This window comes from Gopherus flavomarginatus, chromosome 12 (assembly GCF_025201925.1).
Source record: "Gopherus flavomarginatus isolate rGopFla2 chromosome 12, rGopFla2.mat.asm, whole genome shotgun sequence".
NCBI classification, from domain to species: Eukaryota; Metazoa; Chordata; order Testudines; family Testudinidae; genus Gopherus; species Gopherus flavomarginatus.
In genome coordinates, this window is record NC_066628.1 from 3095248 (window position 1) to 3121653 (window position 26406).

At 60.1% G+C, this 26406-nt stretch overlaps 1 protein-coding gene across 3 annotated transcripts in view; it reads left to right on the forward strand.

Moving 5' to 3' along the window:
- The first annotated feature begins 17496 nt into the window (after positions 1 to 17496).
- Positions 17497 to 26406, forward strand: part of DDR1 (discoidin domain receptor tyrosine kinase 1) — a 38016-nt gene continuing 29106 nt past the window's right edge. For 2 of the 3 annotated variants that reach the window (XM_050921451.1, XM_050921453.1), the window contains exon 1: positions 17497 to 17597. The gene's annotated coding sequence lies outside the window, so the exon portion shown is untranslated. The other variant, XM_050921452.1, reaches the window with a different exon arrangement.

The window sequence follows — 26406 nt, forward strand, 5'->3', positions numbered from 1 at the left end:
AAGTAGGGGGGCTGGGCAGGCGGAGAAGTGGGGGGCTGGATGCAGAGAGAGAAGGAGTTGGGGGGCTGGATGGACAGGTTGAGGGAGAGGTGGGGGGCTGGGCAGGTGGAGAGGAGGCGGGGCTGGATACAGGCAGAGGAAGGGTGGGGGGGCTGGATGCAGGGAGGGAAGGAGTTGGGGGGCTGGATGGACAGGTGGAGGGAGAGGTGGGGGGGCTGGGCAGGTGGAGAGGTGGGGAGGCTGGATATAGGCAGAGGAAGGGTGGGGGGCTGGATGCAGAGAGAAGGAGTTGGGCTGGATGGACAGGTGGAGGGAGAGGTGGGGGGGCTGGATATAGGCAGAGGAAGGGTGGGGGGCTGGCTGGACAGAGGGGGGGATGACTGTGTACTCGGAGCCCCCCCCTTCCGATCCTCTGCTGCCATCTCGTGGCCCTTCACTCAGTCCACCCACCGCCCAGCTCCCCTCTGTCCCTCCCTGAGCCCCACACGCGCCCTGGGGACTCCCGGCTGCTGCCGTGTCCCTCTGTGTAGCAGGTCCCCGAGGACCCACTGCCAACGTGGGGGCCCCTGTGTGCTCGCTCCTGTCACCCTCTGTGGACTGGGAGTCTGGCATAGAGCAGCCCCCTTTCCAGCTCCCATCAGCCCCCCACTCACCCCTGAGCCATGGGGCATGTCGCTAGCGAGCCACAGCGCCTTGCGGTTCCCAGGCACCGCACCGTTCCAGCGCCACATCCCCCCAGGCTGCAGGGACCAGCTCCCAGGTAGCTCCTGACCACGGGAGGCTGGGGCCTGGCCTGGCAGCTCGCTGGCTCTTTTTGTCCTGTGTCTGTACAGCACCTGACACAGCGAGGTCCTGCTCTGCGATGGGGGCCTGGGGCTCTAGTGAGTCACACACACTGTGCTCTCACTCCTCCAGGTGACCTGAGTTCAGGTCTGTCTTCCCCTTCCCCCAGGGCACAGGGGGTCGCTCTTGCAAATTCTTGGCCCTGGGGCAGGAGGGGGAGGGATTTTGCAGTCACACTAGATCTGTATATGGGGGGGGAGTGTCACTGGGGTACGTATATATTAACAGGGATGGGGGCATTACCGGAATTCAGCCCCCCTCCCCCCCCCCATACACAGAGGCCAGGCTGGTTGAGATTGGAGGGATGTCTGATAGGAAGCAAAAATAATATGAGTATGAATGAATCAGGTGGGATGCAGGCCGGATAGACCCAGGGGTCTGATCCCGGAGGGGGGATGCCGGGCTGGATGGACCCAGGAGTCTGATCCCGGCAGCGGGGAAGGGGGGATGCCGGGCTGGATGGACCCAGGGGTCTGATCCCAGCAGCGGGGGAGGGGGGATACAGGCCGGATGGACCCAGGGGTCTGATCCCGGCGGGCGGGGAGGGGGGATGCCGGGCTGGATGGACCCAGGGGTCTGATCCCAGCAGCGGGGGAGGGGGGATACAGGCCGGATGGACCCAGGGGTCTGATCCCGGCAGGCGGGGAGGGGGGATGCCGGGCTGGATGGACCCAGGGGTCTGATCCCGGCAGGCGGGGAGGGGGGATGCCGGGCTGGATGGACCCAGGGGTCTGATCCCGGCAGCGGGGGAGGGGGGATACAGGCCGGATGAACCCAGGGGTCTGATCCCTGCAGGGGCATGAGGGGGGATACGGGCCGGATAGACCCAGGGGTCTGATCCCTGCAGGGGCATGAGGGGGGATATGGGCTGGATGGACCCAGGGGTCCGATCCCGGCAGGGGGAGGGAGGATACAGGTCGGATGGACCCAGGGGTCTGATCCCAGCAGCGGGGGAGGGGGGATACAGGCCGGATGGACCCAGGGGTCTGATCCCGGCAGGCGGGGAGGGGGGATGCCGGGCTGGATGGACCCAGGGGTCTGATCCCGGCAGCGGGGGAGGGGGGATACAGGCTGGATGGAGCGAGGAGTCTGATCCCGGCAGCGGGGGAGGGGGGATACGGGCCGGATGGACCCAGGGGTCTGATCCCGGCAGCGGGGGAGGGGGGATACGGGCCGAATGGACCCAGGGGTCTGATTCCGGAGGGGGGATGCCGGGCTGGATGGACCCCGGGGGTCTGACCCCGGCTGGGGGGAAGGGGGATACAGGCCGGATGGACCCAGGGGTCTGACCCCGGCGGGGGGGAGGGGGGATACAGGCCAGATGGACCAAGGGGTCTGATCCCGGCAGGGGCATGAGGGGGGATACGGGCCGGATGGACCCAGGGGTCTGATTCTGGAGGGGGGTTGCTGGGCTGGATGGACCCGGGGGGATACAGGCTGGATGGACCCTGGGGTCCGATCCCGGCAGGGGGGAGGGAGGATACAGGCCAGATGGACCCAGGGGTCTGATCCCTGCAGGGGTGTTAGGGGGGATACGGGCAGAATGGACCCAGGGGTCTGACCCCGGCGGGGGGGGCAGGGGGGATACGGGCCAGATGGACCCAGGGGTCCGATTCCTGCAGGGGGGAGGGGGGGGGGTCCGCAGGTTTGATCCACACATTATAATTTTGCATTGAAAATGAAGCCATGGGGAGGTGGTGGCGCTACCTGATCTGGGCAGCAGGGGTCACTCTCGAGCTGGAACCTTTGGCTGCTTGGTACATCCCGCTTGGGAAGAGGCTGCCAGGTAGGGACCCCCCCCTCCCCGCGTGCTCTGGGGCGGGGGGGGGGAGAAACTTTTTGTCCCGAGGGCTACATCGTGGTGGGGAAATTGCATGCAGGGCCAGGGGGTTGGGGTGCAGCAGGGGGCTCAGGGCAGAGGTTGGGGTGCAGGCAGGGGGCTTGGCAGGGAGTTGGGGTGCAGGAGGAGTGTGGGGTGCCACAGGGGGCTCAGGGCGGGGGGTTGGGGTGCAGCAGGGGGTGCAGCAGGGGGCTCAGGACAGAGGTTCGGGGTGCAGCGGGGGGTGAAGCAGGGGGCTCAGGGCAGAGGTTAGGGTGCAGGCAGGGGGCTTGGCAGGGAGCTGGGGTGCAGGAGGAGTGTGGGGTGCCACAGGGGGCTCAGGGCAGGGGGTTGGGGTGCAGCAGGGGGCTCAGGGCAGGGGTTGGGGTGCAGCAGGGGGTGCAGCCGGGGGCTCAGGGCAGGGGTTGGGGTGCAGCAGGGGGCTCAGGGCAGGGGTTGAGGTGCAGCAGGGGGGTGCAGCAGGGGGCTCAGGACAGGGGTTGGGGTGCAGCAGGGGGGTGAAGCAGGGGGCTCAGGGCAGAGGTTGGGGTGCAGGCAGGGGGCTTGGCAGGGAGTTGGGGTGCAGGAGGAGTGTGGGGTGCCACAGGGGGCTCAGGGCGGGGGGTTGGGGTGCAGCAGGGGGTGCAGCAGGGGGCTCAGGACAGAGGTTCGGGGTGCAGCGGGGGGTGAAGCAGGGGGCTCAGGGCAGAGGTTAGGGTGCAGGCAGGGGGCTTGGCAGGGAGCTGGGGTGCAGGAGGAGTGTGGGGTGCCACAGGGGGCTCAGGGCAGGGGGTTGGGGTGCAGCAGGGGGCTCAGGGCAGGGGTTGGGGTGCAGCAGGGGGTGCAGCCGGGGGCTCAGGGCAGGGGTTGGGGTGCAGCAGGGGGCTCAGGGCAGGGGTTGAGGTGCAGCAGGGGGGTGCAGCAGGGGGCTCAGGACAGGGGTTGGGGTGCAGCAGGGGGGTGAAGCAGGGGGCTCAGGGCAGAGGTTGGGGTGCAGGCAGGGGGCTTGGCAGGGAGTTGGGGTGCAGGAGGAGTGTGGGGTGCCGCAGGGGCTCAGGGCGGGGGGTTGGGGTGCAGCAGGGGGCTCAGGGCAGGGGTTGGGGTGCAGCAGGGGGCTCAGGACAGAGGTTCGGGGTGCTGGCTTTGGCCCTGCACCTCTTACTGGAGCGGCTCCGGGGTGGTGGCAGCACCGCCCCACTGAGGCAGGCTCCATGCCTACCCTGGCCCCACTGCTCCCCGAAGCGCCCGGCACCAGGCCCCAGCGGCTCCTGTGGGGGGCAGAGGCTGCAGCGCAGGGACGTGCTGCCGCGGCGCAGGGCCCGGTGCCATGAGGGTGGCAAACCTGCCGGCCAGGTCCTAAGCCCTGAGGGGCCGGATCCGGCCCGTGGAGCTGCTCTGGGGTGGGGGAGCGGTGGCTGGATGAGGGGAGGGGAGGTAGATATTCCGCTGCTGCAGAACTGGCCAGCTGGAAATGGGCCAGGCCAGTCGCCCCCGCTCCCTGCCCCCGACCTGGATCTGAGCCATGGGCTCCTGGGTACCCCCCCTCCCCAGGGCCCAGCCAGCCGAGGCCAACTCCGATTTCCCACCCCGGCCGCTCCCATGACCCCAGCGGAGAAACATCCCTGCCCAGGCCATGAGTCAGCCCCGGCCTGGGGCTGGGACCCCAATGCCCAGCTGGCCCTTTGGGCACGGAGCCACGGTGGGCACAAATCTTCCCTGAAGGGGAATAAGCCACCTGCTCCTCCCCCTGAGAAGCTGCTCTGCCCTGCGAGACCCCACTGCCCTCCCCTCCCCTCCCAGATCTGGCAGAGAACCCAGGAGTCCTGGCTCAACCCCTTGCTCTAACCACTAGCCCCCACTCCCTTCCCTAGATCCTTGGCTCCATAATCTCATGGGGAGTGAGGCCTCGTCATGGGGCAGGAATTCCTCAGAGGCACAAATTATCCTGCTGGGTGAGTGGGCGTGGAGCTGGCTCTTAAAGGCTCCCTGCCCTGGCACATGGGGGTGGGGGGAGCCCAGAGCCCTGGCTGGGAACCAGAGACATAACGAGCTCATCAGCCAATGAGCCCATGGGGCCTGCAAGGAGGAGGGGACCCCCAGGAACTGTCCCATTCCCTGACTCACCTGGTCTCTCTGGAGCCTGAGGTTGGACCAGGACTCCTGGGTTCTCTCCCCAGCTCTGGGAGGGACGTGGGGGCTAGTGGTTAGAGCGGGGGGGGGGCGGGGGCAGGAGCCAGGACTCCTGGGTTCTCTCCCCAGCTCTGGGAGGGACGTGGGGGCTAGTGGTTAGAGTGGGGGGGGCGGGGGCAGGAGCCAGGACTCCTGGGTTCTCTCCCCAGCTCTGGGAGGGACGTGGGGGCTAGTGGTTAGAGCGGGGGGTGGGGGCAGGAGCCAGGACTCCTGGGTTCTCTCCCCAGCTCTGGGAGGGGAGTGGGGCCTAGTGGTTAGAGCAGGGGCTGGGAGCCAGGACTCCTGGGTTCTCTCCCCAGCTCTGGGAGGGGAATGGGGCCTAGTGGTTAGAGCAGGGGCTGGGAGCCGCTCTTGAGTTCTCCGCAGCTCTGACTCAGGCACCTGGTGTTTCTAGGCAGCCCATTCCCCTTAGGGGACCCTGGCTAATGGATGACCCGGCAGCTTCAGCCTCAGCTGATCTCCCCCCAGGGAGCCGGGCCTGCCCGTGACATTCAGACAAACGGGCGTTTAAGGACCCATTAGTGTCAGTGCAGAATGGATGGGGGAGGGCGGGGGGTGGCGCTGACCCCAGGCCGGCGCTAGGGGGCGCTGTGCTGGGCAGAGGCATGGGGCGGGGAGGGGAACGGGGGAGCCAGGACTCCTGGGTTCTTTTCCCACGCTGGGTTTGGTCAGATCAGAGGAAAGGGCTTTTCCCCCACCCCCAACCCCACCCCCACCTCAGCTGTTTCCATCACCCCACAGCTGCTCCCTGCGCCCCCCACCCCCCACCTTCTCCAGCTGTTCCTGAGAGACAACAGGGAACAGCTGGAGCAGCAGCTACGCCCCAGAAGGTGGGGGGTGAAAGGGGAGACTGGCTGGCTCCGGGGGTGGGAAATGGGGCAGGGGCCTGTCCCCTCTGGGGGGCGCCGGCTCCCACCCGGCCCCAGGGCAGGGACTGGCTGGCTCAGGGGGGCAGGGAATGGGGCAGGGACTGGCTGGCTCGGCGGGGGGGGCAGGGGCCTGTCCCCTCTGGGGGGCGCTGGCTCTCACCTGGCCCCAGGGCAGGGACTGGCTGGCTCAAGGGGGCAGGGAATGGGGCAGGGGCCTGTCATCTCTAGGGGATGCTGGCTCCCATCTGGCCCCAGGGCAGGGCCTGGCTGGCTCAGGGGGGCAGGGAATGGGGCAGGGACTGGCTGGCTCGGCGGGGGGGGGCAGGGGCCTGTCCCCTCTGGGGGGCGCTGGCTCTCACCTGGCTCCAGGGCAGGGACTGGCTGGCTCGGTGGGGGGGCAGGGAATGGGGCAGGGGCCTGTCATCTCTAGGGGGTGCTGGCTCCCATCTGGCCTCAGGGCAGGGATTGGCTGGCTCAGGGGGGCGGGGAATGGGGCAGGGCCTGGCTGGCTCAGGGGGGCAGGGAATGGGGCAGGGACTGGCTGGCTCAGGGGGGTGGGGAATGGGGCAGGGCCTGGCTGGCTCAGGGGGGCACAGAGGATGGGTCGTGGGGCCTTTCCTCTGGATAAAAATCTCCCTATGGCCTTGGCGCTGTGCTGGGTCTCGGTTCCCTTGGCCGGTAGCCGCGCCCGTTGGCCTGGGGCGCCCTGGAGCCTGTGGGTCTCTCTGATTCCCTCTCATGGCTCTTGGCCGGTTGATGGGACCAGCGCGTTGTTTGGGGGAAGGATCCCTGTCCCCGCGGGAGAGACTGGGGTGGGGAATGGGACCCAGGCGTCCGGGACGGCAGCGCAAGGCACTTGCCCCTAGGGGGACAGAGAACCGGGCAGGACCCAGGTCTCCCTGCGGCTCTGATGTGCTCGGAAATCGATGGCTTCCTCTGCAGGGATCAATAGCGGCTGGAAGCAAAGCTGATTTAGTCACTTTTATTTGTGGAAGGGAGGAGAAAACACGGATAATCATTCGGAGCCCAGGGCTGGGCTGGCAGGGGCTGCGGGTCGGGAGTGAAGGGCACTGGCAGAGCTGGGGGGGGGGCAGGGCAGGGCTGGGCTGACAGGGGCTGCGGGTTGGGAGTGAGGGGCACCGGCAGAGCTGGGGGGGGGGCAGGGCAGGGCTGGGCTGACAGGGGCTGCGGGTCGGGAGTGAAGGGCACTGGCAGAGCTGGGGGGGGGGGCAGGGCAGGGCTGGGCTGACAGGGGCTGCAGGTCGGGAGTGAGGGGCACCGGCAGAGCTGGGGGGGGGGCAGGGCAGGGCTGGGCTGACAGGGGCTGCGGGTCGGGAGTGAGGGGCACCGGCAGAGCTGCAGGGGCAGGGCTGGGCTGGCAGGGGCTGCAGGTCAGGAGTGAGGGGCACCGGCAGGTCTGGGGGGGATCCCAGAGCTGGGCTAGCAGGGGCTGCGGGTCAGGAGTGAGGGGCACGATAGAGCTGGGGGGGGCAGGGCTGGGCTAGCAGGGGTTGCGAGTCGGAAGTGAGGGGCACCGGCAGGGCTGGGGGGGAGCCCAGAGCTGGACTGGCAGGGGCTGCGGGTCACGAGTGAGGGGCACCGGCAGGGCTGGGCTGGCAGGGGCTGCGGGTCGGGAGTGAGGCGCACCAGCAGGGCTCGGGGGGCAGGGCTGGGCTGGCAGGGGCTGCGGGTCGGGAGTGAGGGGCACCGGCAGAGCTAGGTGGTGGGGAGCCCAGGGCTGGGCTGGCAGGGGCTGCGGGTCGGGAGTGAGGGGCACCGGCAGGGCTGGGCTGGCAGGGGCTGCGGGTCACGAGTGAGGGGCACTGGCAGAGCTGGGAGAGCCCAGGGTGCTGCAGGTCGGGAGTGAGGGGCATTCAGATCCGGGGTGACTGCATTATACTGCTGCCCCCCACCCAACCTGGGCCCTGTTCCACCCCCCGCAGGTATTTTTAGCCTAAGCTCTTGTTTGCACTGGAGGATGCAAAGGTCACTGCTGCAAACCAGCCATTAGGTCACCGCTCATCCATTCCCGGCCCCCTGCACTGGTGGCTGGGGGTGGGGCTGGGAGCCAGGACTCCTGGGCTCTGGCTGTGGGAGGCGAGTGGGGTCTAGTGGTTAGAGTGGGAGGGGTGGGGCTGGGAGCCAGGACTCCTGGGTTTTGGATGTGGGAGGCGAGTGGGGTTTAGTGGTTGGCAGGGGCAGGGTTCGGAGCCAGAATTCCTGGGCTCTGGCTCTGGGAGGCGAGTGAGGTCTAGTGGTTAGAGCAGGGGGGCGGGGCTGGGAGCCAGGACTCCTGGGCTCTGGCTGTGGGAGGCTAGTGGGGTCTAGTGGTTAGAGCGGGGGGGGCGGGGTTGGGAGCCAGGACTCCTGGGCTCTGGGAGGCGAGTGGGGTCTAGTGGTTAGAGCGGGGAGGGAGGCGGGGCAGGGCTGGGAGCCAGGACTCCTGGGTTCTGGATGTGGGAGGCGAGTGGGGTTTAGTGGTTGGGGGGGGCCAGGGTTTGGAGCCAGAATTCCTGGGCTCTGGCTCTGGGAGGTGAGTGAGGTCTAGTGGTTAGAGTGGGGGGGGCGGGGCTGGGAGCCAGGACTCCTGGGTTCTGGGAGGAGAGTGGTGTCTAGTGGTTAGAGCAGGGAGGGGGGCGGGGCAGGGCTGGGAGCCAGGACTCCTGGGTTCTGGATGTGGGAGGCGAGTGGGGTTTAGTGGTTGGGGGGGGCCAGGGTTTGGAGCCAGAATTCCTGGGCTCTGGCTGTGGGAGGTGAGTGAGGTCTAGTGGTTAGAGCGGGGGGGCGGGGCTGGGAGCCAGGACTCCTGGGTTCTGGCTGTGGGAGGCGAGTGGGGGTCTAACTTGCTTCTCACCCCTTCTGGCTCAGGGGGGCAGGATGGAGCCAGCTGCCCCCTGGCCTTTGGGGCTGGCTGCTCAACCCCTTGGCTGCTGCTCTGCCATGAAGTGAAGAGGGGAAAGCCAGGGCCGGTGCAGGGGTCGGGGGAGGGGAAGGGGGCCTGCACTGGGTGGGGCTGTTCTGGGGGGGCAGCGGCTCATCACCTGCTCCGAGATCTGCTGATGCAGGAGGGCGTATTGGCAGCGCCATCGATCGATCCCGCCCCGCTCACTTAGATTCCCATTCGGCTCCTCTGTATGAACCCTCCAGGGCTGCCTGAGCACCAGGGGCAGAGCTGGGAAAAGAACCCAGGAGTCCTGGCTCCCAGCCTTTCCCTCTGCTCTAACCACTAGCACCCACTCCCCTCCCAGAACCGTGGACAGAACCCAGGAGTCCTGGCTCCAAGCCTCCCTCCCCTCCTCGAGCTGGGGTACCCAGGGGTAATGTGGTTGCCTTACATTGGTTACCTATCATGCAGTTCAGTGTCTCTGTGTGTGGGGGTGGGGGTGGGGGTGGGGGAGATCAGAGCCCCCCAGGTGGATCCAGGCGCCTTTGCACTGCTGTGTTAATATCACAGGGCGAGGGTGAGAAATTTCACACATGGGGCAAAATATTTCACAGGCATCCACGTGGCCTGGATCTCTGAGCCGCCGCCTTCTGTGGCCAAATTCCACAGCTCAGCAAGGTCCCCCAGGACTCCTGGGTTCCCGCCCCAGCGCTGGGAGTGAGCGATAGGGGTTAGCGGAGCCAGGACTCCTGGGTTCTATCCCCGGTTCTGGGAGGGCAGTGGGGTGGGGGGAAGGAAGCCAGGAGTCCTGGGTCCTAGCCCTGGGGGAAAGTGGGTGGTGTGGCTCTGTGCCTCAGTTTCCCCACTGGAAAGGAATGGCATAGGGCTGCATCTGTGTCCCAGGCTCCTTCCCCACCCCAGGCCGGTTCATTGATCGCTGGCAGCTGCTTTCCTGGGGCTTCTGAATAATTCACCAGCTCCCCCACTTCCCGTGGGGGGCTCATTTCACAGCCTGGCTGGTGAATAATGGATGAACGAGTCCTTGCTAATGGTGGCTGCAGACCCCGGGGGGGGGAGGAGCTTCTGTGAACAGCCCCCCGCCAGGAGAGCGGGGGTGGTGGAGAGGTGAGTCCATTCCAGGGATGTGGGGAATCCGGTGCCGGGGTTTCCTTTAATCCCCCACCTGCCGGACCCTAACAGGTCTCCCTCTGAAGCTCGGTGGGAGGGAAAACCTGGACTGGATCTACTAGGAATCCAGAACCTGCGCATCCTGGGTTCTAGCACAGGTTCTAGGTGCCCTGATCTGGAACGGTGCCTGGGAATTTGATGGCCTTGAATGTGTGTGTTGTGTGGGTGTGCGGCCTCTAGTTGCCTGCCCCAACTGGAGCTGTGGCTCATGGGAGCAAGGGGTGTGTGTGTGTGTGTGTCCCTGCCTGTCTTTGTGTTCCAGTGTATGTGGTTGTTGCCTTGTAGGTCTGTGGGTCCTTGTGCCTCTGTGTTGCAATGCAGGGTACCCGTGTGTCACACTGTGTGTTGCATTGCACATCTTTGGCAGTGGGTGTGCGTTTCCTGCTGCATCGCTGTGGCCCGTGGCGTGTGTCTGTGTGTGTTGGCTTGTGCACCTCTGTGTGTTCCACTACCTGTGTTTCCTTTGTGTTGAGTGGTGCGTTGCGCATATCTCCTTGTGTTGCAGTGTGTGTGTGTGTGTGTGTGTGTGTGAGACTCAACCTGAGCGGAAAAACCGGACAAACCAGAAACTTGGGAAGGAAAATAGAGGAGAAAGTGACTGAGATGGGGGTTGGGAAGAAATGATCTCAGAGGGGTGTGTGTGTGTGTGTGTGTGTGTGGGCATCTGTCTGTGTCTCTGTCTATCCCCATATCGCCTCCCCCTTCCCCCAGCCTGTGTCTATATTTAACCGTCTCCAGCAGCCAGGAATCTCTGCTGATTAAAAACCCACTTGTCAGGCAGGGCCCCTGGCTGCCGCCTTTTCCCCATGCCCTGCTCGGGCTGGGCCCTGCCCCGTGCCCAGGGCTGGTATCGCCGGGCCCCAGCAGGGCTGCGAGGGGACAGGCCGGGGCTGAGGACAGGGGGCTGTGGGGTGGGAGTGAGGGGTGCTGATGGAGCTGTGGGGTGCCCAGGTAGCTCATTATCTGCCCCCCCCCACAGCACAGGCCGCATGTGTCCCCATGGAGATGGGCACAGATGTGGAGCGAGAACTAATGATCTCGGGCTGCTCCGCTGTCTGGGGACGGTGCGGATCTGTGGGCGCGCGTGTGTGTGGAGAGAGAAATCAGCGCTGTGCTCGGCCGCAGGGAATCGGGGCGGTGTCTGTCTGCAGCTGTATCTCTCACTCCTTTTCGGCTTCAAGGTCTCTCCTTCTAGCTGGGAAAAATGAGTTTCAAATCCCTGGGTTGAAAGGTGCTTCCCCACTCCCACCCTGCCCTGGAGGGATGTGAGGTATGAGCCTCCCTCCCCCAAATCTGGGTCAAAATCTCCCCCTTGCATCTTTTATTTAAAAATTCTTGCAGGTTTTAGCTCTCTGCTCCCCACCGCCCCTTCATATCAGGGTAAAATGCATTTCAAATCCCATTCTTGCTGGGTTAAAAATCGGTTTCAAATACCTTCCTCCCTCTTCTTGCTAGAGAGAGAAGTGAGTTTCTAGTCCTGCCTTCATGCTAGGATAAAGTGAGTTTCAAATCCACCTTCCTGGGTTAAAGGTCAGTTTCAAATACCCCTCCTCTTGGAAGAACTAAGTGAGTGTTACAGAGCCCCCCACCTCTCTTCCTGGGGACAAAAGACTGTTTCAAATCCTCCCACAGGGACCATGTGAGTGTTGAATCCTGCCCACACCTTTGTTAGCACAGGCTGTATTCTGCCCCTGCCCAAGTCCTCCCCTCCAGTGGGGCAGGGATGTGTGTTAAAATCCCCGCACCAGACACAGTGCTATTGCTAGCCGTGACGGGGGGCGGGGGGGGGGGAGGGAGCCTGGAAACAGACCCAGCTGTCGCTTGCACCATGCTGCTCCCTGCCCCACTCCTCCAGCCCGGCAGCCAGGAGATCGCACCTGCTGGGGATGGGCCCCCACACGCCTGCCACCGAACCCGGCACCTTCCCCGACTTTGTTGGCAAAGATGCCCAGGGTGGAGCCGGGACAGGCCCTAAGCAAACAGCTGAGTGGGGCCCGATTCCTATTAACCTGCTGAGTGCCAGCGCCAGGACCTTCGCCTCTCGGGGGCGCCGGCTCCAATGGCTGGGGCAGGGACGGGCGGGGCAGGAACCTCTCTCATCCCTGGCGGGGGGATGATCTAGCTGCCTCCTGCAAACTGGCACCAGCGCTTATCGCATCTGACTCAGCTCTGGGCAGCTGGGGGAGGCAGCCTGGGAGCTGCCTAGAGATAAGGGGGAATGTCGGTGCCTCTGCCGGTGCCCCTCACTCCCGACCCGCAGCCCCTGCTAGCCCAGCCCTGCCCCCCCTGCTCTGCCGGTGCCCCTCACTCCCGACTCACAGCCCCTGCTAGCCCAGCCCTGCCCCCCCGCTTTGCCGGTGCCCCTCACTCCCGACCCGCAGCCCCTGCTAGCCCAGCCCTGCTCCCCCCAGCCCTGCCAGTGCCCCTCACTCCTGACCCGCAGCCCCTGCTGGCCCAGCCCTGCCCCCCCTGCTCTGCCGGTGCCCCTCACTCCCGACCCGCAGCCCCTGCTGGCCCAGCCCTGCCCCCCCTGCTCTGCCAGTGCCCCTCACTCCCGACTCACAGCCCCTGCTAGCCCAGCCCTGCCCCCCCGCTTTGCCGGTGCCCCTCACTCCCGACCCGCAGCCCCTGCTAGCCCAGCTCTGCCCCCCCTGCTCTGCCGGTGCCCCTCACTCCCGACCCGCAGCCCCCTGCTAGCCCAGCCCTGCCCCCCCTGCTCTGCTGGTGCCCCTCACTCCTGACCCGCAGCCCCTGCTAGCCCAGCCCTGCCCCCACCCAGCTCTGCCAGTGCCCCTCACTCCCGACCTGCAACCCCTGCTAGCCCAGCCCTGCTAGCCCAGCCCTGCCAGTGCCCCTCACTCCCAACCTGCAGCCCCTGCTAGCCCAGCCCTGCCGGTGCCCCTCACTCCCGACCCACAGCCCCCTGCTAGCCCAGCCCTGCCGGTGCCCCTCACTCCTGACCCACAACCTCTGCCTGCCCAGCCCCCTCGCCCCTGTTCTGCTGCTGCAGCAGACCACAGCCTGCTGGGCTATTCATGCCCCTTGTTCTTTTGAGCCCATTGAAATCTCAGCACAAAGCCCCCGTGTCTGGGACACACGGGATTCTGGGAAACCTGCTTTTCATGGCATCATGGCTCAGTGGCTAATCCGCCCCCTTGCAAACCCAGCCCCCCCCCCAGCGCTGCTGGAGCCTCCAGATTAACCCTCCGCTCTCTAAGGTTGGTGGTCCAGGGGTGTACAGCACCTAGCACAGGGGGTGCTGGTCTGGGAGGGGCAGAAGGGGGACACACAGCAGAAGTGGGCGAGGGGCTGCAGTAGAGGGAGATGGAAGGTGGCTTATGGGGGGCCTGCCCCCACTTTGGTTGCCATGAGCACAAGCTCCGAAGCCTGCGCCCCTCTGGTCACTAATGCCCTGGCTGGGATGCTCAGACACTGGAATCGAGCCCCATCCTAGGGGCCAAGGGGCACTCGCTTGCCCAGGCTTGTTCAGCCCAGGGTCTCCCTGCTGCGGCTGCTGACCGCAAGGCCGAGGTAACTCGGGCCCGGAGGGCACTGGGGGCTGGCTGGAATGGCAGGTGTCCTATGGAGAGCTGATGGGGGCAGGGCTGGGAGCCAGGACTCCTGGGTTCTCTCCCAAGTTCTGGGAGGGAGTAGGGGCTGGTGATTAGAGCGGGGGTGCTGGGAGCCAGGACTCCTGGGTTCTCTCCCCAGCTCTGGGCAGGGAGTGGGGTCTGGTGATTAGAGCTGGGGGGGGAGGGGGGCTGGGAGCCAGGACTCCTGGGTTCTCTCCCCAGCTCTGGGCAGGGAGTGGGGTCTGGTGGTTAGAGCAGGGGGGGGCTGCAAGTCAGGAATCCTGGGTTCTATTCCTATGTATTGTTTCCCTGTCTGGGCTGGGGGGGGGTCCTTATCAACCAAGCCCCCTTTAACCCTTTCTCCCCCCACTTTCCTCCCCTTCCCTATGAATGCCCCCCCCCATTGGCAGGAGCGCTCCCGGGCATGACGCGGGAGGGGAGCAGGCGTCTCTGCCGGGTGCCCAGGGCCAACGTGCCCAGACAGGGCTGGGCAGGGGAATCTGCCACACGTGGGGCGGCGTCTCCTGGCAGCTCGGACCGCGGGCCCTGGCACAAGTCTCAGCGCCTCCCTCCCGCTGTTTGTCTCTTTCTTCCCCCAGCCCTCGCCCACCCCCCGTCTCGCCCTCTTCTTCGCTCCCTCTGCCCTGCCTCCCTCGGCCCCCCCAGCTCTCCTCCGGGCCCTCCCCTCCTCTCCTCTCTTCCTCCCTGCCTGGCTTAGCGCGGCCCTGCCCCGGTTTTCCCCAGGCCTCCGCAAGCCGGGGCCAAGATTTCCCACCTCGTGGGACCAGGGGGGAGACATGGGCCCCCAAATCTCTGTTTCCCTCTGCCCACCCCTGGCCTCGCCCTGCTCTGAGTCACCCCAGCGCCAGGGCCCAGACCCTCCACAGAGCCGCCTGCTGGGAAAGGCGCTTTCCAACCCGCTGGGGGTCCCAGCTCGTCCCCGGTGCCTGGTTGGGGACCGGGAAAGAATCTGTGTCTTCAAACCTGCCGCCTCCCCCACCTGGGGCTGGATCGGGGCTAATGCCCCCTAGAGGGGACAGGTCCTGCTCCATTCCCTGCCCCCTGAGCCAACCAGTCACTGCCCTGGGATCACATGGGAGCCGGCGCCCCCCAGAGGGGACAGCCCCTGCCCCATTCCCTGCCCCCTGAGCCAACCAGTCACTGCCCTGGGGCCGGGTGGGAGCTGGCGCCCCCCAGAGGGGACAGGCCCCTGCCCCATTCCCTGCCCCTCTGAGCCAGCCAGTCCCTGCCCTGGGGCCGGGTGGGAGCCGGTGCCCCCCAGAGGGGACAGGCCCCTGCCTCATTCCCTGCCCCCCCTGAGCCAGCCAGTCCCTGCCCTGGGGCCGGGTGGGAGCCAGCGCCCCCTAGAGGGGACAGGCCCCTGCCCCATTCCCTGCCCCCTGAGCCAACCAGTCACTGCCTTGGGATCACATGGGAGCCGGCGCCCCCCAGAGGGAACAGGCCCCTGCCCCATTCCCTGCCCCCCTGAGCCAGCCAGTCCCTGCCCTGGGGCCAGATCAGAGCCGGCGCCCCCAGAGGGAACAGGCCCATGCCCCATTCCCTGCCCCCTGAGCCAGCCAGTCACTGCCCTGGGATCACATGGGAGCTGGCGCCCCCCAGAGGGGACAGGCCCCTGCCCCATTCCCTGCCCCCCTGAGCCAGCCAGTCCCTGCCCTGGGGCCAGATCAGAGCCGGCGCCCCCAGAGGGAACAGGCCCATGCCCCATTCCCAGCCCCCTGAGCCAGCCAGTTTAGGTCTGAGTTGGTGCCCCCTAGAGGGACAGGCCCCCATGGCAGTAGGGGAAATCCTCCTCTGCTCTTGTGCTTTCTAATCCCAACTTTCACTCTTGCTTTTTTCCTGTCCTCAAAGCCATGTAAGGCCTGGAGGGTGGATCGAAGCCAAACTGAAGGGCCAGCAGGAGCCAGGATATCCGAGGATTGACTCCTGCATGATTCACACCATGTACCTTCAGCTCAGCTCTCACAAACATTGACTCTGGCCGTTGCCTCTTGCTGGGAATAAATGAGTTTCGAAGCCATGTCCAGTTACTGGGAAAATGTGAATTCCCTATCCCAGCTGTTGGCTGGGAAAAATGAGTTGTGACAGGAAATGTGAGTTTCAAGTCCCCCCTCCCTTTTCTTCCCTGGGGAACATGTGAGTTCCAAGTTCCATATCTTGTTAGGAGAAAGTGAGTTTTTAAATCACACCTCTTGTGAGGAATTAGGACTTTCAACCCTTCTGTCTTGCTGGGAGCAGGAAAATGAGTTTTATGGCCCCATTTTGGCTAAGGGGAAAATGTGAGTTTCCAAATAAAAGTTCCCAGCACAGGGACTAGAACCCAGGTGTCCTAGCTTCCAGGCCCCCCCCTCCCAGAGCTGGAGATATGACCTAGCAGTACTGAATTCTGGCCTTGTGACTTGGTGACACAACAAGGCTGCAAAAGAGGGGGGGCTCATTCCCCAGTGGTGGCAAGAATTTGGGCTGGGGCAGAACCGAGGCCAGTGGTAGTGCACAGGGGTGACTTGAAACTCACTTTTCCCCCCAGGCAGAGGGAGGGTGTGAAATGCTTTTTCCAGCAAGCGAGGAAGTTTTTCCTCATGTGTCCCATCAAAAGAGAAGATTTGAAACTCACATTTTGCCCCAAGAGGATGGACTTGAAACTCATTTTTCCCAGTGGGAGAGGAGATTTATAACTGACCTCATTCCTAGCAGGAGGAAAGAACTGAAACTCCTTATTTCCCCTCAAAAAGCACAATCGTTCAGACAACAAGTGGGAGGGATTTGAAACTCACTTTATCTGGACAAGAGTGTGTGGATTTGAAGCTTATTTTGTTTAGCAGGTGGATCATGTGTGTGTGTGTGTGTGTGTGTGTGTGCATGTGTGTGTGTGTACATGAAAGAGAGTTGGGGTTAAAACTCACTCCTTTTCCACAACAGGAAGGGAAGAATTGAAATTCCCTTTATCCCAGGATTGGGAGGTCAGGGGTAGGGGACAATTTGAAAATCACTTGATCCTAGCATGAGGGGGGGGGGGCTGGGGGGAATTGAAATGTGCCTGAGCCTAACATGGTGTGGGGGAATTGAAACTCACTTTATCTTGGCATGAGGGGGGAGGAGGGAATTGAAACTCACTTTATCCTGGAATTGGAGGGGGGAATTGAAATTCACTGGATCCCAGCATGAAGTGGGGATTGGGGTTCAGGAGGGACCCAAACTCACTTGATCCTAGCATGGGATGGGAGGAATTGAAACTCTCTTTATCCTGGCATTGGAGCAGGGAATTGAAACTCACTTGATCCCAGCATGAAGTGAGGGTTGGGGTGCAGGGGGGGGACCCAAACTCACTTGATCTTAGCATGAGGTGGGAGGAACTGAAACTCTCTTTATCCTGGCATTGGTGGGGGGGAATTGAAACTCATTTTATTCTGGAATTGGAGGGAGGAATTGAAACTCACTTGATCCCAACAGGAAGTGGGGGTTGGGGTGGGGAGGGGACCCAAACTCACCTGATCCTAGCATGGGGTGGGAGGAATTGAAACTCTCTTTATCCTGGCATTGGTGGGTGGGGGGCGGACATTGAAACTCACTTGACGCTAGCCCTGAGCAGACAGAGGGAACCCCTTGCTCCTTTCCCCAAGCCAGCAGGTGGGGATTTTGCAAACAGCTCTCAGACAACGTGGCTGGGATCCGCCCCCCCCCTCCTTTCTGTGTTTAGTGGAAATCCAGGGATACCCCCGGGAGAGCTGCCTCCTTTCTGCCCTGGGCTACTAGACACGGCCACCCCCTCCAAGGGGCCCTCTCCTGGGAAGCCCGCAGCCAGCAGCTGGGGGGGGGGGGGTGTTAATTCCAGAGCTGAGGGAGGCGGGGTGTGTGGGAAGGGGGGGGGGTTTCTGGGCTTTTTGCCCAGCCTCTGCCAGCGAATCCGGGCCCCTGCAGAAGGCACCAGGCGGCGGATTTGCATAAACGGCCGATGAGCTCAGGGGAGCAGCTGGGGAGGCTCCGGAGCCGCAGGACTCTGGGCAGAGCCGGGCGCCGGGGCTGTTCGGAGCCGCTGGCTGGACCTGGGGGGTTCGCTCCGGAGCCGGCTCCCCCCGGGGGCAAAGCTGGATTTACACAGCCAGTAAAACCCGGATCTTCCCCTTCCCTGCCGAGGGACTTTCACCTTCCTGGTTCCCAGGCGAGTTCACGGTGTTTGGCGCCTGCCAGGCGGCAGATCGGAGCGGCCGCGAAAGGTACCGTGCTTGGGCTTGACCTTGAGCCGGGAGGGCAGGATCCGGGGGGATCTGGCGGCACCTCAAAACTGCCGGGTCTCTGACGGGGGGTGGAACTCCGCTGGCTTGTGATCCCGGTGTAAATCCGGAGTGACTCCCCTGCAGGTCCCGAGTCCAGGCTGGATCCTGATCTCAGTGACCCTGGTGTAAATCCGGAGTGACTCCCCCGCAGTTCCCGAGTCCAGGCTGGATTCTGATCTCCAGTGATCCTGGTGTAAATCCGGAGTGACTCCGCTGCAATGAGGTCCAGGCTGGATTCTGATCTCCAGTGACCCTGGTGTAAATCCGGAGTGATCCCGCTGCAGTTCCTGAGTCCAGGCTGGTTTCTGATCTCAGTGTCTCTGGTGTAAATCCGGAGTGACTCCGCTGCTGTTCCCGTGTCCAGGCTGGTTTATGATCTCAGTGTCTCTGGTGTAAATCCGGAGTGACTCCGCTGCAGTTCCCGTGTCCAGGCTGGTTTCTGATCTCAGTGTCTCTGGTGTAAATCCGGAGTGACTCCGCTGCAGCTCCCGTGTCCAGGCTGCTTTCTGATCTCAGTGTCTCTGGTGTAAATCCGGAGTGACCCCGCTGCAGTTCCTGAGTCCGGGCTGCTTTCTGATCTCAATGTCTCTGGTGTAAATCCGGAGTGACTCTGCTGCAGTTCCCGTGTCCAGGCTGGCTTCTGATCTCAGTGTCTCTGGTGTAAATCCGGAGTGACTCCGCTGCAGTTCCCGTGTCCAGGCTGGTTTCTGATCTCAGTGTCTCTGGTGTAAATCCAGAGTGACCCCGCTGCAGTTCCTGAGTCTGGGCTGCTTTCTGATCTCAGTGTCTCTGGTGTAAATCCGGAGTGACTCCGCTGCAGTTCCCGAGTCCGGGCTGGTTTCTGATCTCAGTGTCTCTGGTGTAAATCCGGAGTGACTCCGCTGCAGTTCCCGTGTCCAGGCTGGCTTCTGATCTCAGTGTCTCTGGTGTAAATCCGGAGTGACTCCGCTGCAGTTCCCGTGTCCGGGCTGCTTTCTGATCTCAGTGTCTCTGGTGTAAATCCGGAGTGACTCCGCTGCAGTTCCCGTGTCCGGGCTGCTTTCTGATCTCAGTGTCTCTGGTGTAAATCCGGAGTGACTCCGCTGCAGTTCCCGAGTCCGGGCTGGTTTCTGATCTCAGTGTCTCTGGTGTAAATCCGGAGTGACTCCGCTGCAGTTCCCGTGTGCAGGCTGGCTTCTGATCTCAGTGTCTCTGGTGTAAATCCGGAGTGACTCCGCTGCAGGTCCCGTGTCCAGGCTGGCTTCTGATCTCAGTGACCCTGGAGCACACTGAGCTCGGCCTCTGCCTGTTGCTATTTCGGGTTCCGCCCGGACTGTGAAGGTCCCAGACGGCTCCGAAAGCGGCGTGCGGGGGAGACAGACGCCAGGTAGCGCCTCAGACCTGAGCCATTTTTAACCAGCCACTTCCAAGCGGTTCCCTCCTCGCCAGCCCCTGCGTCCCACTCAGCCGCCCCCAGCCAGCCGCTCCGGGGGTCGGCAGCGCCCTCCTGCGAGGCCGGGGCCAGCCCAGGAAGGAGGGCTGATTCCCCCCCTCACGGTGCAGGGCAGCACCCATTGTCTCACCTTCTGTGTGTGGATTTAGAGTCCTACTGTACCCCCCCACGCACCCGATGAAGTGGGCTGTCGCCCACCAAAGCTTGTGGTCAGATGCAGTCGTTAGTCTCTGAGGTGCCACAAGGCCGCCTGTTCGTTTAGCAATTACAACAGCTGTTACCAGGACCCCTTATTCCCTTGCTAGGAAGGGGGGAAAGAAAATCGAGCAGGGAGGGGCCCTGAGTGCAAAGGAACAGGCCCAAGAACCAGTGGTGACGGCAAATGTAAATTAATTGCATTGATACTTAATGATGAATAGATACAGTAATAACTAGACCCAGGGCTGTTGTTAAAAGTGAACAAAAGAAAGTAGAAAGAAAAGGGAATATTAACAGAGAGAATGACGTAGCACCTTGCTATGGCATTACGGGTGCGACTAAATAATAGAACTGTCTGTTCCTATTACACTAATGTATCTAAGGGTTTATTACTATTATTTATGTCTTTATTTGTGCATGAGCTGCAGCTGAGATCAGGGCCCCATTGTGCCAGGTGCTGCACAGACACACAGGGAGAGACAGGCCCTGCCCCAGCTGAGATCAGGGCCCCGTTGTGCCAGGTGCTGCACAGACACACAGGGAGAGACAGTCCCTGCCCCAGCTGAGATCAGGGCCCCGTTGTGCCGGGCGCTGCAGACACACAGCGAGAGACAGTCCCTGCCCCAGCTGAGATCAGGGCCCTGTTGTGCCGGGTGCTGCACAGACACACAGGGATAGACAGGCCCTGCCCCAAAGATCTTACACACAAGTCAGACAAGGGGTTGGAAGGGAAACTAAAGCCCAGGCAGGGCCAGTGAGGTGACGGAGCCAGGAACAGAACCCAGGTGTCCTGCCTCCCAGTGTGGAGCCCAGCCCACTCGACTGTTGTTATGCAGATAAGCACTGATAGTAGCAATGACAACGGGTATAATCAGTTAAGAAGCCATGGGGTGAAAGGTCGTGATTATTTCTGCAGAAAAGCTCTGTTTAGGACTGAATCCACCGACCGAGCGGAAATGGTCTGCATGGGTGGTAGCCTGGGGTGAACAGGACATGTGGCTTTTTCAAATCTAAGTAATAATCTCATTTTGATTTAGCTGAAAACAGTTAGGAATTGATTTAAGTTTCAACCAAATTAAAACCCACACTGGGGTTTGGCACCCAGTTAACACAATTGTTTAAAGGTGGCAGATTTGTGGGCAGATAAAGCTGGGATTTGAGAGGGGCTTGAGACTCACTTTGTCCCCCAGCAAGAAGGGAAGGTTTGAAACTCATTTTTTCTCCAAGGAAGAAAGGGGGGGGGGGGGATTTGAAACTCACTTTTCAAAGGCCCAAATCCCATTTTATTTCAGCAAGAACCTAGTGCTTTCAGAAATCTGACCTGGGATCCTATCTGCTGGGATGCCACTTAACCATCCATGGTCTTGTCCTTGTTTCTTGTCCATATATTCATTGCAATTGCGGTTGTGTGGAGCGGTGATGTTCAGAAGTGTGTGTTGCTGTTCCAATTGTCACGGGTCATAGTGGTCTATTGTGTATGTTCATGTTGTGTTTGGTTGTTGCTACTGCGGACCTGCATCATTGCTTATCTCTTGCTGGAAGTACATAAGAGCGGCCAGACTGGGTCAGACCAAAGGTCCATCTAGCTCAGTGTCCTGTCTGCCGACAGTGGCCAATGCCAGGTGCCCCAGAGGGAGTGAACCTAACAGGCAATGATCAAGTGATCTCTCTCCTGCCGTCCATCTCCACCCTCTGACAAACAGAGGCTAGGGACACCATTCCTTACCCAAGTTGTTTCTTGCTACTGTTTGTGTGCGTTGCTATTGTAATCGTGTGTTCTCATTTATTGTGTGTGTATCTGTATTGGTGGCTAGCATTGTGTTTCATGCACTGGTTTCTCATCTTGTGGTTGTGTGTTGGTTCTTGTCACAGTTCACGTGTGTGCGATATGGTTATGCATTGTTTATTGCGATGTGTGTATTGTTGGGAAGTGTTGTAACAGTGACACATTTTGTTAGTTTTGTGTTGTCGGTTCTTGTCACGGGTTTGGTAGATCTGGGCAGGAACTGCGTTTTCCATTTTATGGGACGTTCCACAATGTTCAATTTTTTTTCCTGTTCTAAAGTGGAACAAAAACTTCGTTTTTTTTTTAGTTTCCCATGAAACAAAATTCCCAAATAATGTCATTTTCAGGCCAATCAAAATAGTTCATTTCAAGAAAACTGAAATGTCTCTAAAGAAACAAGGAACTGTGCTTCCCGACGAGAACTCCAAACCCATCTGAAAACGTCAAAAACGGGACATTTCCACATGCGCCAAATGCTTCATTCAGGGTTGAACCAAAACGTTTTTTGAAATGTTTTGGTTTAGCCAAAAGTGGTGGTAGTGGTGGCTCCAGATGGCGGCACCCCGCCAGACCCTGCGAGGGCAGCAGTCAGGCTGCCTTCGGCGACTTTCCTGCAGGCGGTCCGCCGGTCCTGCGGATTCGGTGGCAATTCGGTGGCGGGTACCCCGAAACCGCGGGACCGGCGGACCTCCCACAGGTACACTGCTGAAGGCTGCCTGCCTGCCGTGCTTGGGGCAGCAAAAAAGCTAGAGCCATCCCTGAGTAGTGTGTGTGTTTGTGCGGGGGTTGTCGCCCCCCCCCCCCAAAAAAAAAAGTTTAGATGAAAAATGTCCAGTTTTGCTGATTGTCCTGGAGTGTCGGGGTTTATTGTGCGGATGTGAATTGCAGACGGCAGTAAGTTTATGACCAGGACTGATAAATGTCTGAGTGGCTGGCTGAAATAACAGGACTGGTCCCAGAGACCCAGCTCTGTATCCTATGTTCCTATTATCGGTAGCTCCTGTTGCCAATACAGGATCTATATTCTCCTCCTCGCTCGCATGCCGAGGTACGTGTTGCTGTTGTGGTTTATTGTGTGTGTCCGTATCGCAGTTGGCAGTGGCTGCTGTTGGTTTGTGTTCTTGTTAAATATATTTATCGTTGCCGGTGTGTGCGTTGTGGGGTCTGTGTTTGGTTGTGGCTAATGTTGCCTGCGGCGGGTCGTGTATTTGCTGTTTGTTTGTCAGTGCTGGGTCTGGGATTTCGATCCAGAACTCTCCTCTCTCCATCCCCATCTGCATTGCTCTCTATCCGTCCCTGCACGCCTCTCTCCCTACCCAAGCCATTTTCACACCCTAGGCTGGCCTCGCATCTGCAGCCCGTGGCCAAACGCCAGCTGTCTGACACGGGAGCTGTCTTTAGCCCTTGGCTCGTCCCCCACGGTGCATGACTCCACGGGCCCCAGGGTCGGCTGAGCATGGCGGGGGCGGTTACAAGTGCTCTGGGGGTGTGTGCATGGGCCGGGAATCCTAGCTGAGGGGGGCCCAGGGCCGTTACGGCAGCTCTTGGTGCAGCACACTGGTCTCCTGGCTGCTGCTCCGGGCAGTAGGGGCTGGTTGGATGGCTCTGATCCAGGCCTGGGGGAAGGCTGGAGGCTTTGCAGCAGTGCCCGGGGAGGGCTGGCTGGCTGCGCAGACCGGAGGTGCACAGGGAAAGAGATCAGCTCTAAGGGGGCGTTGCGACTGCGTGGGGAGCACGTGGGAGGTGGGAAAAGGGTGGCGATAAACACTTAGATCAATAGATCATTAATTATTAAGAATTCGTCGACTGCCCAGCTGACTGTGTTAATTAACCCCGAATTGTGACGACTCCAAAGGCCAAATCAATACATTACAATCCTGTTAATAATCTAGCGATCACTTGTTCTTGGTAATACTCACTCTAATGACTGGATCACGGTGTTAGGAAGAATTGGTGATAATTTCATACTCTTTTACGGCAGGTTGACAAGTGAAAGCACAGCTAGTGTGGGGAATGCCTAGATTAACACTTCATTAATTACACACAAACGGTTATTAACCACTTAATGACTAGAGCAATGCCTTAATACTTACTAGTGACGAGATTAATCCTGAATAGTTTGACTACATTGATGCATCATTAATTACCAATTGAGTCTAATGCCTAGATCAATACATTAATTGTGCAGTCATTGGTCATAATTATTAATCATAATGCAATGAGCAAGGCATTAGAGTAATTATATATTACTCTCATGTATTAATTAGTATATTAATTAGAGTACTAAATATTAATGAGTTGCTCTAATCATTACAGAAATTAATGTATTGAGTCATAATTATGTATGCAGTCAATCAATTATTAATATATAACAAATGTATGTCATTAGAGTAATAATTAGTGGATTGCTCTAATCATTCGAACAATAATGTATATTTATCTAGTTGTTAATCATAAATATTAATAAATAGATCACAGGAATAATTATTCTAATGGCTAGAGGGAGCCATTGTAATTATGATGCTAATGGCTAATATTTTATCAATTATATATTAATAATCACTCCAGTGCCTAGATCAATCCCTTATTAATTACTCCTCTACTGACTAGCTCAATACTCTTATCACTTGTTACCTGACCTGTGGTAGGCAAACAAGAGCTGCACATCTCCGCAGTCAGCAGGTCTGTAGCATGGGCCCGGGTCCCGAGAGGATCTAGGCACCTGACTGACCCTTAGCCCCCAAAATCCCAGCACCAGGCCCCACTGGCGTTCCCTTGGCGCCCAGGTGTCTGCCATGGATGGTCCTTGGGCGTGGCTGGCTCTGTGCCCACGACCTGCCGCTCCCTGTCCTTTTGGCATCCGGACGCCTCAACCCCAGAGCGCTGCCCCAGCCTGGGGGAACACAGACGTTCCCCTGCCGAACTCGCCTGTGGGCCCGAGCCGGCCGGCGAGCTCCCAACACACTTCCCGGATCGGGCCGCAACGCAGCCCTACCTGGGCGACCCCTGGCTGGAAGGAACCTCGGTTCAATCCCCCCGGCCTGAAAAGAAAGGCTTTCAAGAAGGGATCTCAGGTGAGGGCCCTAGCCACTGAGCTCCGGGGAGACTGGGCAGAGTGTGATTGGTTTTGAAATCTATCATTTTGACAGACAAATCGATGTTTCTTTTTAAGCATCCTCCCTGCCCCCCAGTGTGGATTGATTGAAACTTTCGCAGTTGTGTGCAATCCTGGTGTGGTTCAGCATTTCCCCTCTCTCCTCAGTTTGCTATTGATTTTAGCTGTTCACGGTTGCAGGAGATGTGGGGGTGGATTTAACGGTGGCCTTTTAGCCATATTAACGCAGCATTCTTCATACAATCCTAGAAACGTCGGGCGGGGAGGGACCTCGAGAGGTCATTCAGTCCAGCCCCCTGCACCGAGGCAAGACCCAGTAAACCTGGACCGTCCCTGACAGGGGTTTGTCCAACCTGCTCTTGAAAATGACGGGGATTCCACAGCCTGGTCCAGAGCTTAACTCCCCTTGTAACTAGAAAGCTTTTCCTAATATGGAACCTAAATCTGTTACATCTTGTCCTGCCTTCAGCGCGTACAGCAATTGATCGCTGTCCTCTGTAACAGCCCTTAACAGATATGAGGTCACTTTGATCCCACTTTGCCTAGCTGGGAATTTGGATTGTTATCGGCGGGAATAACTTTTCTTGTCGGTTTCGCTGTGCCCAGATGGTGAAATTGACGTTTACCGACATTGACTGAGAAAAATCGACTCCCTGCATGCCTGGATGGCATGCGGCTCTCTCAGTCTCTGCTGTCAAAACTTGGCCACTAGGGGAAAATATTTTGAAGAAGCAGTTGGAGTGCGGGGTGCTGGGGCCTGACTTTCCTGTGTGAGAGCTCCCCCCGCCGGATGACAGGGTCATTCTCCTGCTTGGTTTCCTTCTGATCCTTTTGCTCCTTAATCCAGAGTGGCACAACTTCCGCAGGAGACATGGAGGGAGCCGGGCAGACTACCCTGGTGCCCAGTGGTTCGGGCACCCCCTTGAGAGGTGGCAGAGGCCAGTTCAAATCCCGGCACGCAGATCAGGGAATTGAACTCGGGTCTCCCAGCTGAGTGCTCGAATAACCAGGCTAAAGGCTACTCGGGAGATTCTCAGCCCCCACCTGGCGGAGGCCTCCAGGAGCGGGTTTGCGGCTGAGACGGCCGAGCGGCACTAGACTTTGTCACCTGTCTCGGGGAGAGGGGCGGGGCCTAGGCCACATCCCTCCAGTTGGTATCTGCCATTGGCTAGTTTAGGCTGCTTTCCACTGAGCCTGCATGCCGTTGTGAATCTGGCCCTTAGACGCTGTGTGCCTCAGTTTCCCCATCTATACATTGGCTCAAAGAGCACTGCCTGCCATCCAGGGCTTTGGGGAGGATAAATCCATGAGTCTGTGTGATGAACGAGAACTACTAATGAGAAGTGCTGTCTAAGAACTAGGTATCCTAATTCCATGTCTAGCCGGTTATCAACACCCATCAGCAGTATCAACAATTAGAGATATTTTATTATTACAATCCACATATTCATCTGTGGCCAACAGTGAGTACGATCAGCAGTTAGCAACTACACTTTTCTTATAATCAGTGAATGAAACCAGCTAGTAAGTATTATAACTAACCTTATTAGCAAGAACACATTTCATTGGTTTTTGCCGATATAGTACGTTGCTGTTGCTATATCAGCCAGTGGGCGATAATTACTAAATATCACCTTGTTGTTAGAACGGTAATTAGCAAATAGTCATTCTGTATTTGTCACTATTTGCGCTTCGAAGCATTTATTCGTGCCAGGCAAAATTCTGACCCCGGTATGAATCCGGAGTGAGCTGAGTGCCATCAATGCAGTGTGAGCCGGCTTCTGATCTCGGTGTCCCCAGAGTGAATCCGGTGTGACCCCGTTGGGCTGGGTGCAGGGTGGTACCTAAATGGGGTGGGGGAGATACCCGGTGGGAATGGCTGAGACAGACTTTAGAACAGGACAGAAACTGGTTTGTTTGGATGGGGTTGCTGGTACCTGATCTGGTTCTGGGGTTGGAGTCAGACTTTGATCCCCAATTCTTTCTTTCTCCCTCCATCTGCCTCCTGCCTGAACCCCAGTACCCCAACTTGAATTGGGGGCAGGAACTAGAGTTTGACCGCTCCCATGCAGTGATTGGCTGGCTAGTGTGCCACTTGCTGGGCCGAGGTCTTGGGGGCTTTGAGGGGTCTGGCGGGAGTCAGAAGCGGAGCTTGAGAGGTGTGTGCGTGTAGGTTGACCTGCAAGCAGTGTGGAAAATTGGGAGGGTGTGTGTGTGT